The sequence below is a fragment of the Amia ocellicauda genome, chromosome 13 (genome assembly GCF_036373705.1).
Source record: "Amia ocellicauda isolate fAmiCal2 chromosome 13, fAmiCal2.hap1, whole genome shotgun sequence".
Lineage (NCBI taxonomy): Eukaryota > Metazoa > Chordata > Actinopteri > Amiiformes > Amiidae > Amia > Amia ocellicauda.
In genome coordinates, this window is record NC_089862.1 from 27,676,591 (window position 1) to 27,695,177 (window position 18,587).

Here is an 18,587-nt window from a genome sequence, read left to right on the forward strand (position 1 = left end):
TATATATATATATATATATATATATACACTCACCTAAAGGATTATTAGGAACACCTGTTCAATTTCTCATTAATGCAATTATCTAACCAACCAATCACATGGCAGTTGCTTCAATGCATTTAGGGGTGTGGTCCTGGTCAAGACAATCTCCTGAACTCCAAACTGAATGTCTGAATGGGAAAGAAAGGTGATTTAAGCAATTTTGAGCGTGGCATGGTTGTTGGTGCCAGACGGGCCGGTCTGAGTATTTCACAATCTGCTCAGTTACTGGGATTTTCACGCACAAACATTTCTAGGGTTTACAAAGAATGGTGTGAAAAGGGAAAAACATCCAGTATGCGGCTGTCCTGTGGGCAAAAATGCCTTGTTGATGCTAGAGGTCAGAGGAGAATGGGCTGACTGATTCAAGCTGATAGAAGAGCAACTTTGACTGAAATAACCACTCGTTACAACCGAGGTATGCAGCAAAGCATTTGTGAAGCCACAACACGTACAACCTTGAGGCGGATGGGCTACAACAGCAGAAGACCCCACCGGGTACCACTCATCTCCACTACAAATAGGAAAAAGAGGCTACAATTTGCACAAGCTCACCAAAATTGGACAGTTGAAGACTGTAAAAATGTTGCCTGGTCTGATGAGTCTCGATTTCTGTTGAGACATTTAGATGGTAGAGTCAGAATTTGGCGTAAACAGAATGAGAACATGGATCCATCATGCCTTGTTACCACTGTGCAGGCTGGTGGTGGTGGTGTAATGGTGTGGGGGATGTTTTCTTGGCACACTTTAGGCCCCTTAGTGCCAATTGGGCATCGTTTAAATGCCACGGCCTACCTGAGCATTGTTTCTGACCATGTCCATCCCTTTATGACCACCATGTACCCATCCTCTGATGGCTACTTCCAGCAGGATAATGCACCATGTCACAAAGGTCGAATCATTTCAAATTGGTTTCTTGAACATGACAATGAGTTCACTGTACTAAACTGGCCCCCACAGTCACCAGATCTCAACCCAATAGAGCATCTTTGGGATGAGGTGGAACGGGAGCTTCGTGCCCTGGATGTGCATCCCACAAATCTCCATCAACTGCAAGATGCTATCCTATCAATATGGGCCAACATTTCTAAAGAATGCTTTCAGCACCTTGTTGAATCAATGCCACGTAGAATTAAGGCAGTTCTGAAGGCGAAAGGGGGTCAAACACAGTATTAGTATGGTGTTCCTAATAATCCTTTAGGTGAGTGTATATATATATATATATATATATATATATACTGTATATATATATATAGTGTGGGAAAAAAATATTTGATCCCCTGCTGGTTTTGTACGTTTGCCCACTGACAGAGAAACAGTTTTAACAGTGAGAGACAGAATAACAACAAGAAAATCCAGAAAAACGCATTTCAAAAAAGATATAAATTGATTTGCATGTTAAGGGGGAAATAAGTATTTGACCCCTTCAACTTAGTACTTGGTGGCAAAACCCTTGTTGGCAATCACAGAGGTCAGACGTTTCTTGTAGTTGGCCACCAGGTTTGCACACATCTCAGGAGGGATTTTGTCCCACTCCTCCTTGCAGATCCTCTCCAAGTCATTAAGGTTTCGAGGCTGACGTATGGCAACTCGAACCTTCAGGTCTCCACAGATTTTCTATGGGATTAAGGTCTGGAGACTGGCTAGGCCACTCCAGGACCTTAATGTGCTTCTTCTTGAGCCACTCCTTTGTTGCCATGGCTGTGTGTTTTGGGACATTGTCATGCTGGAATACCCATCCATGACCCATTTTCAATGCCCTGGCTGAGGGAAGGAGGTTCTCACCCAAGATTTGCCAGTACATGGCCCCGTCCATCGTCCCTTTGATGCAGTGCAGTTGTCCTGTCCCCTTAGCAGAAAAACACCCCCAAAGCATAATGTTTCCACCTCCATGTTTGACGGTGGGGATGGTGTTCTTGGGGTCATTCCTCCTCCTCCAAACACGGCGAGTTGAGTTGATGCCAATGAGCTCGATTTTGTTCTCATCTGACCACAACACTTTCACCCAGTTCTCTTCTGAATCATTCAGATGTTGGCAAACTTCAGATGGGCCTGTACATGTGCTTTCTTGAGCAGGGGGACCTTGCGGGCGCTGCAGGATTTCAGTCCTTCACGGCGTAGTTTGTTACCAATTGTTTTCTTGGTGACTATGGTCCCAGCTGCCTTGAGATCATTAACAAGATCCTCACGTGTAGTTCTGGGCTGATTCCTCACCGTTCTCATGATCATTGAAACTCCACGAGGTGAGATCTTGCATGGAGCCCCATACCGAGGGAGACTGACAGTTATTTTGTGTTTCTTCCATTTGCGATTAATCGCAACAACTTCTCACCAAGCTGCTTGGCGATGGTCTTGTAGCCCATTCCAGCCTTGCGTAGGTCTACAATCGTGTCCCTGACATCCCTGGACAGCTCTTTGGTCTTGGCCATGGTGGAGAGTTTGGAATCTGATTGATTCTGTGGACAGGTGTCTTTTATACAGGTAACGAGCTGAGTTTAGGTGCACTCCCTTTAAGAGAGTGCTCCTAATCTCAGCTCGTTACCTGTATAAAAGACACCTGGGAGCCAGAAATCTTGCTGATTGATAGGGGATCAAATACTTATTTCCCTCATTAACATGCAAATCAATTTATAACTTTTTTGAAACGCGTTTTTCTTGATTTTTTTGTTGTTATTCTGTCTCCCACTGTTAAAATACACCTACCATTAAAATTATAGACTGATCATTTCTTTGTCAGTGGGCAAACATACAAAATCAGCAGGGGATCAAATACTTTTTTCCCTCACTGTATATATATATATATATATACACACATTGTTCTCTTCTAAAGAGCCATGAATGTTTACACCAATACAAATGTATTAGGCAAAGTATATTTGAATAGGCAAAATATTTGAACAGTGATACAATTGTCATCATTTTGGCACTGTATGCCACCACAATGGATTTGAAAGGAAACAATCAATATGTCCTTTAAGTGTAGACTTTCGTCTTTAATTTGAGGGTAGTTACATCCAAATTGGGTGAATGGTGTAGGAACTACACCCATTTTTATATGTGGTCCCCCCAATTTTAAGGGCTCAAAAGTATTTGGACAAACTAACATAATCATTAATTAAATTGTGAGTTTCAATACTTGGTTGCAAATCCTTTGCAGTCAATGACTGCCTGAAGTCTGACACCCATAGACATCACCAGATGCTGGGTTTCTTCCCTGGTGATGCTCTTCCAGGCCTGCACTGCAGCTGTCTTTAGTTGCTGCTTCATTCTGGGGAGACTTACAGTTTATTCAATAAATATACTTTTTTGTTGTAAGGTCAGCAATTATTGTTTGTGGGGCGGAGGTCATTTGCTAATATCAGGAACACCAGGGAATAGTATTGTGAAACACATAATCATTTTAAACAGCTCATATAATTCTTTTTTTTCCTCACCCATGCATTCAGAAATGAAAAGAAGATATTACAGGTGAAGAAAAATAGAGAATTATTAAACACCACCATGCCTCAATTTATATCCTGCAGATGTCCATCACCTGTCCACTGTTCTCTTAGATAAGCAGAACTAACAAGCGCCTCTGTGCTGGTCTGCAGAAATGAAAGTGAAGGCATGCAAGTTTTACTTTTGGAACAAGTCCCATAAGCTTTTGTTATTTTAGAAAGTGTAGCTTTGGACTGTACTTCAGTAACACTATAATATTGGAGATGTGATGCTATTTCTACATTGTGCTTGAATATTGAATGAGCTCACACTGACTGGACCAGAATATAAAGCTCTATAGCACTTTTACTGCAAGATAATTTTACATTTTGTTTCTGCCAATTTATCAAATTTCAATGGAGTACTAATGGATCTGTTTGTAGGTTATTGAGTGTTTCACCGTGAAAGCAAGATAGTACCTAGTGTTGCCAAACTTCAAATACTACCTTCAGAATGTAAAGATTAATTTGCAGGATATTGCAGAAAGCATCCCAGTAGAATAATCATTTGAATGAGTAATATAAATGAATACTGAATAGTAATTTGGAACTTCCCTGTCATTTACTACTCAGTAGTTTCACACATTGTTTTGGAAATATAAATGCACTTTGTACTCATCCTCTCTGTCTCTTTTATGATGTGGGGTTCTGATTAGAGTTAAGCTGTGGTTTAGGCTAAGGTTAGGACTAGGTAAAGTTAAATAAATATTTTCATTTTCAATGTTATACTTGTATCAACTATATTGAGACCATTGGTGTTGTGTTGCTGTTCTATTGTCTCTGTTTCAGGGTTACTTATTTAAATGTGGCATTTCAAGTAATGCATCCAATAAATTGAGAATATCTTATGGATGTAAAATGAAATATTACAACTGTACTAGCGATGCTTTGTGTGCAAAGGTCATTGGGAGGGACCCTAAATGATTAACTACATGAACTTCACTGTAAAGTATTTGAGTATATTCTAAAGAGATCAATTTAAAATGTGCTGCAGACCATATAAGTGTCCTGAACACTACCCTGTTACAGAAATCCACTTTAAAGGGCTCGGCTGATCACTTATTTTTGACAAATTCCCAAAATATGAAACTTGAACAGACCTACATTTATATCCTGTCTAAAAGAGAGAACTACAGCTTTAAAACTCAAAGGCTTAGAGATCCACTTCCACTAATTAACTTGCATGTCTTTGCAGTAAGCAGACAATGGCCCAGATAAAATCAAAAGTTGTACCCACAAACCATAAATACCAAACCCAATACTTGATCGCAGCTTCCCAATAACTAGACAACAGAAGCCTCTGGCAATCAGGAAGCTGTCATTAAATGATATGTTTGGAATTTGCCATTGGCTTTTTTATGTATTTAATCTCGGCCAATGTTACCATATCGTCCTGCTACTGAATTCCCTCTGGTATTTTTCACTCCGTCTGCAATCTGTGGTGTTTTGTCATAAATTGACTTTACCAATTAAATAAGAAAAATAACAGCATGGCAACTACACAATGTAACACCCCAATTGTAACAACTCAGTATCTGTATGTAGGCGATGAACAGAGGAGCCTCCCTTTTTTGTTAGCCCATAGATTTCTACAACAAATAAGTACAAATGCAACTTGTGTTCAATTTGACAGACCAAGCAGTTGGAGAATTGTTTTGTTTTAAAACAAATGTGATGCACTGTGTCACCCCAATCCCTTTGAAGCCACACATTCAATTTGCTCTTCCTTTATACTTTAAAGTGCAGCAAAAGAGATTCAAAACAATCCAATAATGAAAAATGTATCATCATGAAAACTCCATATTTTATAGTTCTTTAACACTGTCTTAGAAAACCATGAAAGCAATGGCGGGGATAGGACCACAGCTTCTGGGTAATTAAAAAGATGCAAAACAAATCTGTATAGTAGAATCTGAAAAGGCCAAACATATATCTGCAACATGATCAAAGCTTTCCCAGCAGTTGGCCATTTTGTAGTTCTCTTAAGTATGTTTTTATTTCTTTCACAAATCTACCATTATGCTGTTGTTTGTTAGAAACATTTGACCCTTTTAATGCATGATTAGTATTAGTTTGTTTTTCTTTTATTTCAATTTTATCAAACTTGTACTGTGCGGTATGGAACACCACAAGAAATATTATGAATATTAGTTGATGTTATTTTTTATAATTCTTTTTGAAGCAAACATCAGCTTTAGATTAACAGTGGATGCTTAAATTTGCATGCAGAGGAAATACACCATTGTTGCCATAATTTGCATATGGAAAATGCTTTTAAATATTTGTAAATATCTAACTCTTGGTGTGCTATTTGCCTTAACTTTGATTCCAATGCAGTTTACTCTATCATGGCACTCACTGTATATAATACATGAAGTAGGAAACAAACAAGCACACCACAATTCAAGATATGAAATAAAGTTATTGCTCTGTAGAACATTAGGCTGCTGTGTTTGGCAGCCTAATCTGATGCAGCTGAACTCGCTTCAGCTCCCAGAACAGCTTTAACAACTGTCTAATCTCCTTTAAAAAAATACAGTACCCACAGATACTGCCCTGTTTTAAATTGCAAATTCCTTTCTCACAAGTCTGTCTCGCCTGCACTTTCTTTGCTCATGCCTGTGTCAGGGAAGGTGACAGGGGTAATTAGTCCTCAATTGTGCAATTATGAATTGCTGTGTTTTTTGTTCTGTTGTGAAGGGTAATTGATTTATGTCAATTAAAGTTTTTTTTGCTTGTTGGGATGGGTTTCTGATTTCTATATTTTGTATTTTTGGAATTTACTAATTATCCCCATATTTTTCATTCTGTAACCTTAGCCGCCATTGATGACATCCACCTGCATCTAAGAGTGTAGGTTAGGTAATGATCTGCAATAATTAGTCAAATCCCAAGACAATAAGATGTTAGGGCCGAGGGGGAGGGTGGAGGGGGTTGGCTTCTCTGCCTAGGTGTCCCATTGCGCTGCTAGATGGATTGGAGTCTCAGGTGTGTTGCCTTGCATTCCCCTCTCGATAGGTCGCTGTCTTGAAGTCCCTGTGAGTCGCCGGGATGTGGCACTAGAGCTAATGGACTTACTAGAACATGCACTTACTTTCCAGACATTTAGTATTTGATTGCTGATTCTGTTTTTGCTGGGGGTTATGTAAGAGTATATTCTAGGATTTGAGTATGATGGGTTTAATAGTGATTATTCCCCCCATTGTTAAGAAGGATTGTCCTACCCTATTTATGCATTTTTGTGGCAAAATAATCAAGCAGCAGCAGGGGGAGCAGTGCTGTACCTGGGGTGAATTGGAGGCTACCCGTCCTCACACTGGGGTGGCGTAGCTGGGGTTGTAATCTCAGGCGCTGTGTCACATCACTCGTGGCACTGTGCTACACATGTATAAACTTAAATTTAGAGAAGCATAGCAGCAGCTTCTAAATGTACATTATACATTGGGTTTTATAAAGCTTTATTTCTGCTCACAATATATCCCTTTAAATGTATTTTGTGACAATTAATTTCTTTATTTCAACTTCAAGAAGTTCATGACCAAACAAAGCTGATTATTCACACTTTCATGTCTTCTTTGAGATGCTCAGTTAACCAGTCACACGAATCATTTTAACTGGCATATTCGTTCTCACTGTTACCCTGAATTTGTTATCAAGCCAAATTGAACATAACTGATTCATAATTAGATTTGATTAATTCTATTAATTCTAATATGTAGTAGCAGATACATCTAAACTATTTAGAATATAAAAGCAGTTAGTGATAAGGAATATATATTCCACAAAATCAAAAGCCATAATTATAAAAGTTGATAGGATAAACAGACAAATACAAAAGACAATAAGTATATATATATATATATACACACACCTATTGAATGTAAATGGATACTAACAGTCAATTTAAGATATTAAATGTTGCCTTGGTTATAGTTGAACTAATGTAAAGGTGTGTTCTGTCACACCATTAAAGAATTTAAAGATATATATTTATATTATTACATCTGAAAAGAACAGAGAGAACGGGAAGAAAAACATACATTTTTAAACACAACACTTTCAGACGTCTTCAAGCTAAAACCATCTGGGTTTTTTTTTTTTTCTGAGGATACATATGGCAGCATTCCATTAGAAATTAAAATCAATGCTTTGGGAAATAACTATTCTCAGCTGTACCTCTACATGTCGGAGGTATTCTGTGTTCCTATATTTTCCCTTCTCTTGAGTACTGGTAGTTATTGTCCTCGCCAATAATAGCAAATGTATGTTATCAAGTACTCAATTTAGTTTTGAGTACTCTACTCTCTAAACTCTACCATTTTTTTCTGCACTACAATACTTTTGGATGGGAAAAGTCTGTTATAGGAGTATTGGATTTAGATACTTTAAACTTTGTATGGTTACTTGAAAACTTTCAGAGTGCCTGTGTTTAAAAGTCGGAATTTCAAGGCGCTGAAAGTTCTTGAAAATATTTTGATAAACTGAGGAGGCTGAGTGTCTTTCATGATCGATATTAGAGTGCTTGGAAATCTGAAACAGTTGCTGAGATATAACCCTTTTACCTGCCATTACAGGAGCATGATGTCGACACATTTCCTACAAAGCAAGAACATTTGCTCTGTTTTCTACAAAACGGTGTTTATTGGAAGACTAACCTTTACTGGCTGGCAATTATTTTTGATAATAAAACAAAGGAGCATCATAATTCTTGTGCAACATATTGACTTGTTATTACATAAAGAGGGCATAATGTTCATTAAACATATTTACATAACTTGAAAAACAACATGTTGAGCTATTGAAAGTAAATATATGTAAATTGCAGGCACCTTAAGTTAATATATGAAGAAGAACACCCCTTCCCAACTGGGTAGACTTCTTAGTAAAAGGTTGACACATTGAACTAGCATCACGTTCCTCAAACGGCCTATTCAGCAGTGTCTGTAGTGTATTTATAAAGGAGCGGGCATTGGGATATATTAGGAAACTCAGTTTCCGGACTAATGAAGATACACCAATATTGAGCTCTCCCTCAGTCAGACAGTATTTCATTATTTTGCTTTCAAACCTGTGTCTCTACTCTATTTGCGCATGTATGTTTTTTATTTTATTGTATTTGTATTATTAGTTAATCTATTTTTTATCTTGCTCATAACCACTCATATGGTTTCTGCCTTTTAAGTACTTCTAAGCTTTTGTCTGTTCTTTGATTTTAATATGATGGAATTGAATATGTGGATCTTTTTCTCTCTGCATGAATAGATTCTGGTTTTAATAAATGTCTACTGCACATCCAACATTGGGAACATCTGAACCACACCAGAGTAAATGTATTCTTAAATAGCATTCTTTAATCATATGTAAGTGTATGCATTAAAATATTAATTTAAGAATAAAGCACTCAGTCAGAGGAAACACAACTAACTGTTGATGGAAACTGGGCATCCTCCGTTTTATTACTTTACATTTCAACCTAAAAATGGTTAATGCAAGAGCTTTAATCTTTAATTGTCCATCCAGTTATTACATTTATATGAAACACATTAAATTACCTCTTTGAAATCTGTGAAAATGGTCCATGTATTGTATGCACAATTATCACCCCAACAGCAGATTTTTGCCACTTATATTTATGTCAAATAAGCTCTTTCTAACACCACTATTTTCAGGCAAAGGAAAGTGGATTTTCCAGCTAAGCATATGCTATTTTTAAATGTCCACGTTTAATAGAATTTTATTTCAGCACACACTGCATGTCACCCATTACTGCCAACTGCCATACCAAGTCAATCTCTTCTATTGATGAATTAATGGCTTGATTCTGTGCTGCTGTATTACTCTTAATTGTTTGCTACCTGTTGTTTTGAATTAACAGTACAAAACAAAACCTCATTGATGCAGTTGATATTTTCCTTTGGGTTTAGCATCTTGTTACCATAATTACATCAATCAATATTTACCCAAGAAATAGTGTGTTACAAATGTTTCCACAATTGAGGTTTAGTCACATTTATTTTTAAATCTATTTTGAAATTCACACCACCAGAGAGTTACCTGAGAGTATTACTGCAGGCTGTACCAGGAGAGAAGTGTCCATGGCGACCTCGTGTCTGCTCATTTGCATGTTTTATAGCAGCAGGTAAGGAGGCCAGGTAGAAAGAGCAGGAAGATCCAAGGCAGAGGTAATCACACGAAACAGGTCAGTGACACAGGACAGCATGAGGCGAACACTCAGATAAAAACCTTGAGAAGTACAGGTAAGAAAATATATATATATTTTTTACATTTGCTGCTTTACTGAGCAATGGCCTGCTCTATAAGTGTTCAATAGTCCCCCAACTGACTCTGCAGGTAGAAGACTTATTGCAGCTGCTGACTGGCAAGATACTGGAGACTGAGGCGAAGACAGTGATAGGGAAGTATATAGTGTGCAGAATAGACAGCAGGAGAAAGTTCACTCAGTGAGTTTTTTTTCTATACAAAAATATTTCTAAAGCACATTTAACTGAATATATATCTATCATTATGTATTTATATATATATATATATATATATATATATATATATATATATATATATATATATATATGGGAATGATTACAGAGTTGTTGCTGTGTTATGTATATACTTCCGCTTTAAATTATTGACTAAGGGCCGGATTAAATCAAAACTTTGACTCACCCCCTAATAGAGAACTACAGAACTGTACTCAATTGCGGCTTCATTTTTAGTAAGATGCCACTTTTTTCTAATCATAAATGTAACAGCTATGATGTACAGGTTTGTATTTTGCTATTAGTGGGTGGGTAAAACTTATGATTTAATTCAGCCCTAGGCCTCACTGACAATTAATTAATTGGTTTAAAACTCAGAACTCCATGTATTAAAAGGCCTGAGTACAATAGCCAAGACTGATTATCAAAAATACTTATTTGATTATGTAATCTCTGTTAGTTGATGGAGCTCTACTTTTAATTGTTAATACATTATTAAATACACAATTTAAATAGTAACAGGGATTTATATGTTGTTGCTGTTAATAATTTAACAGTTAAAATTAACATTACATGATTGTGTGTATATGTTTGTATGCATGCATGTATTTAAATTAAATTGATTAGAAGTCCCAAACATTTGGTTACAATGTGTGTGGGACATAATTATGCTAGGAAATTAATGGTGGTCAGGACAGGAGACATTTTATTTGGAAGCAACTGTTTAATGCAGTGTTAAACGGATGTTATAAAGCTCTGATTTGTAAATGTCATGTGGGTGGCTGTTTAGTAATTTGTTTTAGTGCTCTTTGCCAGATATGAATAGTAATGAAAACTGTTTAACCTTTATGTAAAATATAAATAATTAACTCTGGGCATATAAAGAAACTCAGGTATTGCAGATCATCAGGGTTAGAAACCGGTGAAGACTAAGGTTTATACAGATGTGTAATAGAATCTTTAACATAAACTCCTAAAGCTCCAGGATTTCAATTCATCTGTAGATTCATAACACAGAGAATAATTGCTTATAGACAACTGTAGAAGAGAAAGGGGATAGGAAGAGAGAGAGAGAGAGAGAGAGAGAGAGAGAGAGAGAGAGAGAGAGAGAGAGAGTGTTAACTGGTTCTACAACACACATAGAGACAAGTAAATACTAAAACAAATTAACAAGTGTATTATTATTTAATTTGTGTTCAAAGTGACACATGTAAATTCAGATAAAAATGAACAGCAGATGACAGGTGCATTATTTGAAAGAGAATCATTTAGTCAAAGGTGTGCTTCCTGGAGTTGCTTTTAAATCCTGTGTGTAAATGAATGTGGCTGTCGCAAAGTGACTTGACTGTGTAGTCTACCTTTGACAGTATAAAGTGAGAGTGTTTGCATATTTCAAAATCATTAAATATTGAGCTCTGGAATGTGCAAATAGTATAAATAAATAATAATGACCAACTTGCAGAATTTTCAAACATATAAAATAATTGAGAGCTTAGTAATTATTTTTTAATGTATCTGATTGTGTACCTGTAAGACCTTTAAACAGAGGAACAATATTGATTAAACATAATTGTACAAGAATTCCAGTCACATGCCTCAGATCAAGAACCATGGAAAAGGGTAATGCACAAGCTCAGAGGGAACAACTTAGTTAACAAAAAATACAGTATTTAATGTTCATGTAGAAACATATTTTTCTTCAGAATCAAAGCTCAGTCTGTCTCACTATATTTATATTATCAACATGTATACTTAAACTCAGATAGCACATACTACGGTTGCAGAAAAGTTAAATACAATATAAAAACTAAATAAGAACATTTAATTGGGGGTTTATCAAAGAAGCATGTAGTTTATTAACCAAATCTAATAGCACATCTGGTTGGCTCAGTAGCAGCAGTGTCTATGTTAACAAGAAAATACCACAACCATAACTAGATTCCAAGATCCACATTTACAACAACAGGTGAATTGCAAGAACATGACAATATTTTGCATGTACATTCCCAGAAGCTCTTTTCTCTATTTGTTAATAGTAATAATAAATCAGACTTTTTATGTGATTTTTTCCCTCCGTAAGCATTTGCATTCTGAAAAAGTAGCAGCGAAAGGTAGTTACAATGCTGTAATTCTCCAGTCCTGATAATAACTGAGCAGCTGCTAATGGTTATTACAGACCGGTGGAAAACATTGAAAACGCACTTCAAACAGAAGAAATGATCGACATGTTTCTGTTGTTTTCATTAAAAACAAGGACGGAAAAATAAGAAAGCATGTGCTTATTTGATTTAGCCAAAGGTAAAGGAAAATATCTCTCTAATATTTTATGTGTTTGAAAGTGTATATGTCTGAATGCTGAAAAGGACACGTATTATGCCAATAACTGAGTCACCAAAATAATTTCACATGATTGTCTTTTGTTCAGTTTTTTACTTCTACTCAATAACCCAGTTGCCTATGGTAACACATTGTGGCTATGACTAAGTGATAATAAAAATGGGTTTGTTATCTCATGATCACAAAACATTAAACTGTGTATGTGGTCTAATCATAATACTGTATGAAATTATGACTGCAGTTGCATGATATTCTCTTTCTTTTGATTTATAGCCTGTTTTGGAAATGTAGTTCAGAAGATAGAATAGTGGGATATATGTGAATGAGCTACAAGTTAACTGGCAGTGTACTGCGAGAGGATTAGGAGTGTACGGCTCTTGGTAATAAAAGTAATATGGAAACATGGGAAAATAAAATACTAATCCCTCAATGTAAAATGAAAACATAGCACTTAAATTCTACTTTAGGTAACCTACTAGTAAATTGTGTGTTCTAGGATTTCCAGACGCAGGAGATTTAGTTCTGATCCATACAATTTGTAACTGAAACAATTATGGGAAAAATACAAATATACCTCCCAATATGTTTTTCCAGACAAAAATTTGCATCACACAAATTACATATCAGCTGAGCCGTCACCATCTAATCACGGAGGGAGTATCTGACCTTCGTACCAGTTTGTAAAATCAAGTAGAACATGTACATTCCTGACCAGAAGCCCCCTTTCCACTGGATGCAGTCTAGGTTTGTTATTTTACGTTGGTTCTTGTTACTAAATTTAGATGCACAGATTTTAAATCCTTTTGGGCTAGTCAGCATTCATTCATGTTGTGAAGGTTTGTACAGCAGCAAATCATGTATTACCTTGTCTGTCTCTGTTATATTATTCATTAACTTCTGTATGCTACTCTACTATCATTAGAGCATCTAATGTCACAGGTGAAACGATTTCCACTTGTAATGTGCCACAGACACTTACTATGATGATGTAATTTAGATCTCATATTCCAATGCACCATATACATTGTTTTTCCAGAAGTAAATGGGATGCCAAACAAGCTAGTTTTAGTCTATAAAGGTTTATTCAGGTCACATAGAAAGTGATTCACACAGGCTTCTCTGCCTGATGAAATTGTATTCTGAATCAGCCTTTAATGTCAGAAACAGTCCAGTACCCATCTCAGCCTATGATTTTGCCTCTCATTAAATTCCTATTTGAATTCCCGGGATGGGAAGCCAAGAGCTTATTGGCATGGGGATTAAGCCACGGCTTTCACTTTGTAAGTGGATGGTCTTTCTAAATCTTGGCTACTTTGGGGTGAACCTCATTCCATTTCAATTGTTGATATAAGATGCCACTGATAGACAGTCATGGTGTTCTGTCGTTCCCTGCGTTCCCATGAGCAAAATTACTAATGAATTGATATGTGTCCCCACTGCGTACCCAGATTCATCTCCATTGTAACATCTTCCTTGCAGGCAAAAGGGGCCCAGAGGAGAGGATCCTGTTTGGATTTCCTGCTCCCTCCAATAAGATATGAACCAGGTCTCCATTACCTGACTATCTGCTTGATGTCAAAATCATCAGCCCCTAAATGGAATTTTCTATCATGTCTATGAGCTCCATAATGGAGTATTTTCAACTTTTACCCTATTCCCAGAATAGCACAATACAGACATGTCCTTGTGTATGAATAAATGGAAGTAGTCTATAGTCATAAACCAGTTCAATTGTTGTGTGAGACTGTGAAGTAAATAACTATATTAGTAGTAGTAGTAGTAGTAGTAGTAGTAGTAGGAGGAGGAGGAGGAGGAGGAGGAGGAGGAGGAGTAACAACACTAGAGGAAACACATTATTACATATTCTTTATAAAGGTCTTTAAGAGAAAATGGTCTTTAAAAAGGCTCTAGTTCTGGTATAAAAACTGTTATGCAGTGTTTATTAAAATATAAAATTCCCTCTGAACATTGTACCCAACATATGCAGTATATGGTATACAGATAATGTGTATAGGAAGATACAATACAACTTTACTTTGACTTTGACTTTACCCCCAAACTTTTCATTCTGTATGCCACATGAATTAAATATCTCTCCTGCATCAAATCAGTGTGGCTATATTAATTGTTAATGGGAACACTCAAGTAATGTATCTAGGTCAACAAGTCAGCTGCTTTCTACAGTCATGGCAAGTCACACTTTAAGTGAATGAAGTTACAGAAGTAAATTTTTGTATTTTGGTGTGTGTTAAAAACACTATTTAATTATGTTTTGAAATGCACTGACAATAGTTCACAAAGTGTTAACCGCTTAAATAAATATCACTTCTATTATATGTTCTTATAATTGCAACCTCCAAGGTTGTGATCTATTACAATAAACACTCACTTAAACTGAACTTAATGCCTTTCCATTCATCAATTATTTTATTTTATTTTATTAAGTGTAATATAACAAAAGTTGGGTAATTATATGATTACACATCTGTTTAGAATACATCTGAGAACAGAGAAAAAGTTTGATTTTAGTTTTTTACCCACTCTTCTTTTGAACTATCATTCATATGGTCTGAAATGAACAATATTAATTATCTGAAGTGTCAAAAACAATCTGTATGATACAAATATTTAAGGATGTAAGAAGGTTTACAGCTAGAATAGAGTATTAAAAATACAGTAAAGGGATATCTGCTCCTTTATCTCACTGAAATGCCTTACTGTTCCACTTGAAGTAACAAATCTTAGCAAGTAAACAGATCAAATATGTAAGTAGAAAGGCCCCTGATGTTAATGATAAATACTGTGCTGCAGCCACAGTATCACTTACATTATGTTGGGGTAATCAACTCCATTTAGATAATAAATAAAGAATTAATTGTAATTTGCAAATTAACAGCTTTATAAATTCACACATTCCCATAAGTGTAATTAATTAAAGAAGTCTATGAAAGCAGTGGATTAAATCTGTCACTGGGTTTATACAAGTACATAAGAAACCATTCCAGGTAAAATCAAGCTATTATATATTCATGTGACCCAATGATTCACCTTTCCCTGAAGTACCAATTAAAACTCTCAGCATCATAAGCGTTTCTCTTGAACTGCCTTCAAAGAATAAGTGATTCCCTCATGCCCTTTACAAGAGAGATGACATCTGGTTTCGGGAAACTGCAGAACCCTTCACAATGGACGTCTAATGACTTATCTGGATGTTTTGATGAACATATCTGTTTATTTATTCTGTAAAATCTCTTGTCTTGGGATAAAAACAAAAGAAGCAGCTTGCTGATGAAACAACAGTTTACGGCAGGCATGTTGTTCTCAATGAAGATACATTTTTGTGGGGCTGTACACTGATGTGTACTTCTGGAACTAACGACACTATTGAGACATCATATAAATGCGAAGCGGCATGACAACACATTTCAATTATTTAGCACTGCTCCCAGAATTGTATAAAAAGCCAAAATGAGAAACAGTGCTTCAGGAAAGTTCTCAGGGGAGCAAACAAAGATCTTCATGGAGCTATGCGATGTAATTCTGAATCTTCTCACTTCTTCCATTTTGACAATATAATTTTCTCATGGGCCCGATCTTACACTGCTGTTCCCTGTTGTACAAAATATGTGATGGGTTACATGCCGCATTAATGCATTATGCATCGTAGCAGAAACAATTTTATTTACATAGTAGCTCTAAAGGGGGCTGGCACTATGCAATCCCCATGCCACCAACCCTGGGCATGCACGCTACTGTTGCACCAAAAGGTCCAGATCCCCAGGAAAGGCAGTAATCATTGGATACATGCTCCTTACCGGAGGAATATATTCAACCATTCCTACATGCAGCATCTTTCCATTTCCTCCAGGTTGCACAGCTTGCCCTTGTGGAATGCTGTTTTCAGTTCATATCACAACGTATATATTAGCTTGAGGTCTGGAACGTTGATTTTTATTTTATTTATTTGTTTACCATCTGGTTGTAGATTTGCATGTGTGCTTCAAATCATTATCATGCTAGGAAGTCAAATTGCAACAAAGCTTGTGCTTCTTGACAGATTTTTGGCTATAATATCCTGGTATATTTTAGAATTTATCTATCCTTAATCCCAACTAGAGCACCAGCACTGGAGGATGAAAAACAGCCCCTAAGCAAAACAGATCTGCCTTCATCCTTTCCAGTGGAGATGATGTTCTTCTTAACATAAGCTTATTTTTTTTTTCTGAAAATATCTTGCTAGTCTGCATGTCCAAAATGTTCACAACATGATCCCATTCAATGTGAGACTTTTCTAGATGCTTTTTGGCAAGTCCAAGCCTGTTAAATTTATGCTGCTGCTTCAGAAGTGGCTTCAACCTCTGCCGTGGACACCAGATTGTTGAATCCCTGTGATATCAGATTTTTTTTAAGATCCTCGGTTTCCAAGTTTGAGGCACCCTACTGAACCACTTTATTGTACATTTGGGTAAATCTCTTGCATCCTATTTTAAGTAGGGTAGCAATCATAGCACTAGCCTTGAACTTCATCATAGCTTCCATTTTGTTTTTATACTTATTCAAAATTTATAGCCAGAATTTGGCATATCAATAACCTTTCCTTCAGAGATTTCTTTGACTTTTCCCATAATCGTGACTGGATTGCCCACTCACTGCCTTATTTTATACCCAATGACTTCCAGAAGCTTCTATAACCTTTTGGAAATTCTGTGGGTAGCTGTTTTTTGCAGTTAAGTCATAGCTTAATATGTTTTTATTTGCATTTCTTAAAGTGTATGAATACATTATTTGACTATATACTGTGTGTGTGTGTGTGTGTGTGTGTGTGTGTGTGTCTGTGTGTAGCAATAATAATTATTCTTATGATAAAGAAAAAAAAACGACATGATGGTATTCGTTCTATGCACGCCATTTAGCCTCATAAATGTTGAAAAGAAATGTTGGATCTCAATAAAACACAATGCATGGGACCAAAGGAAATTGAAAGCTAAGGATAAATGGAATGAAAACAATAAAATACAGAGGAGGAAATAAGTTTCCCATTTCATAGCAGTTTTTGCACTCCCAAGTTTACCAGCTGCAGACATCTGGGCATAACAGAACCCCAGTTGCTGAATTATTCAAGTTTGATACCTTATCTGTTAGACATAGAGGCTGAGTTAAAATACAATGTTTTTTTTTTTTTTTTTTTTCTTGCTTTATCAGTACAAAACTGCTATGTAATCGGAGTCTACTTTCCATGCCTGAAATAAAATGTTTGCATTATAGCAAAGAAAATGGTTGTTACTCCTTACTTGCCCTTACATAGTGAAAATTCCTTTCTTGATTTTTAATAAAATGTATACAATAATATTCGTGGGGAATTGTCTTTTTCTTTTTAACTGGAGTCATTTTCATCAATATTATGTGAAAAATAGGGATTCAGTGGACTTATTGTGCCTACTTTGAAATACATTTTTGACTTTTTAAAAATGTTTCTCTATATAAATCACTTACTTAACTGGTAAGTTATTTTGAGCATTAATTATAATAATTAGATTACTTTACTGTTTGAATGTGCTCTACCTGTGAATGTTAAGCATGCTATATAAAATAAATGAATCAACCTTCTGTTAAAAATAGTATGGCATTTTTATCTACAGTAATCATGCCTATAAATTTGTGACCATATGAGTCAATGCCCACTCCTTACTGTTGACATAATACCACCTTTTCACCCCCTGGGCAGTGACCCTGCAGAATCTGCTACATACAATGTATTATGATGTTAATATTATACTTTTCTTTATGTTTTCTATTTTGTTTTCAGAAAGAAGGGTGTTGTGATGTCATTTATATACAGATGTTGTGATGAGAATAGAGAGATACAGTATATTTATTGCAAAAAGGGCCAATGGGAAAACTGCTGCCCTGAAATGCAAGATTTTACTGTACAAAAGAACATTGTATTAGTTCATAATCGAAATACAATTATTTCTTGTCATATTACAATCAATGTGATACCTACCAGAATCTCTTTTAGAATAGAGATTGCTTATTTATTTTGTTGTTGTTGTTTTTATGTACAGCTAAAACATAAGTGTTGCTTAAAAATAATTTACATTTATCAAATTATAAAGTAATGTAATCCCCAGATAATGATATATAGGGCACTCAATTGTGTGGGATAGTGTATTGATTATCAATTAATTTGTCTGTTTAGTAAGTCAGAATACATCAGAGGTAGAAAGTTAACAAATTT

General features: G+C 36.0%; 1 protein-coding gene across 1 annotated transcript in view; it reads left to right on the forward strand.

Annotated features, from left to right (window-relative positions):
- The first annotated feature begins 9,687 nt into the window (after positions 1-9,687).
- The window catches only part of LOC136766688 (phospholipid-transporting ATPase ABCA1), a 287,811-nt gene continuing 278,911 nt past the window's right edge, over positions 9,688-18,587 (forward strand). The window contains exon 1 of the mRNA XM_066720398.1: positions 9,688-9,775. The gene's annotated coding sequence lies outside the window, so the exon portion shown is untranslated. The remainder of the gene's footprint in view (positions 9,776-18,587) is intronic.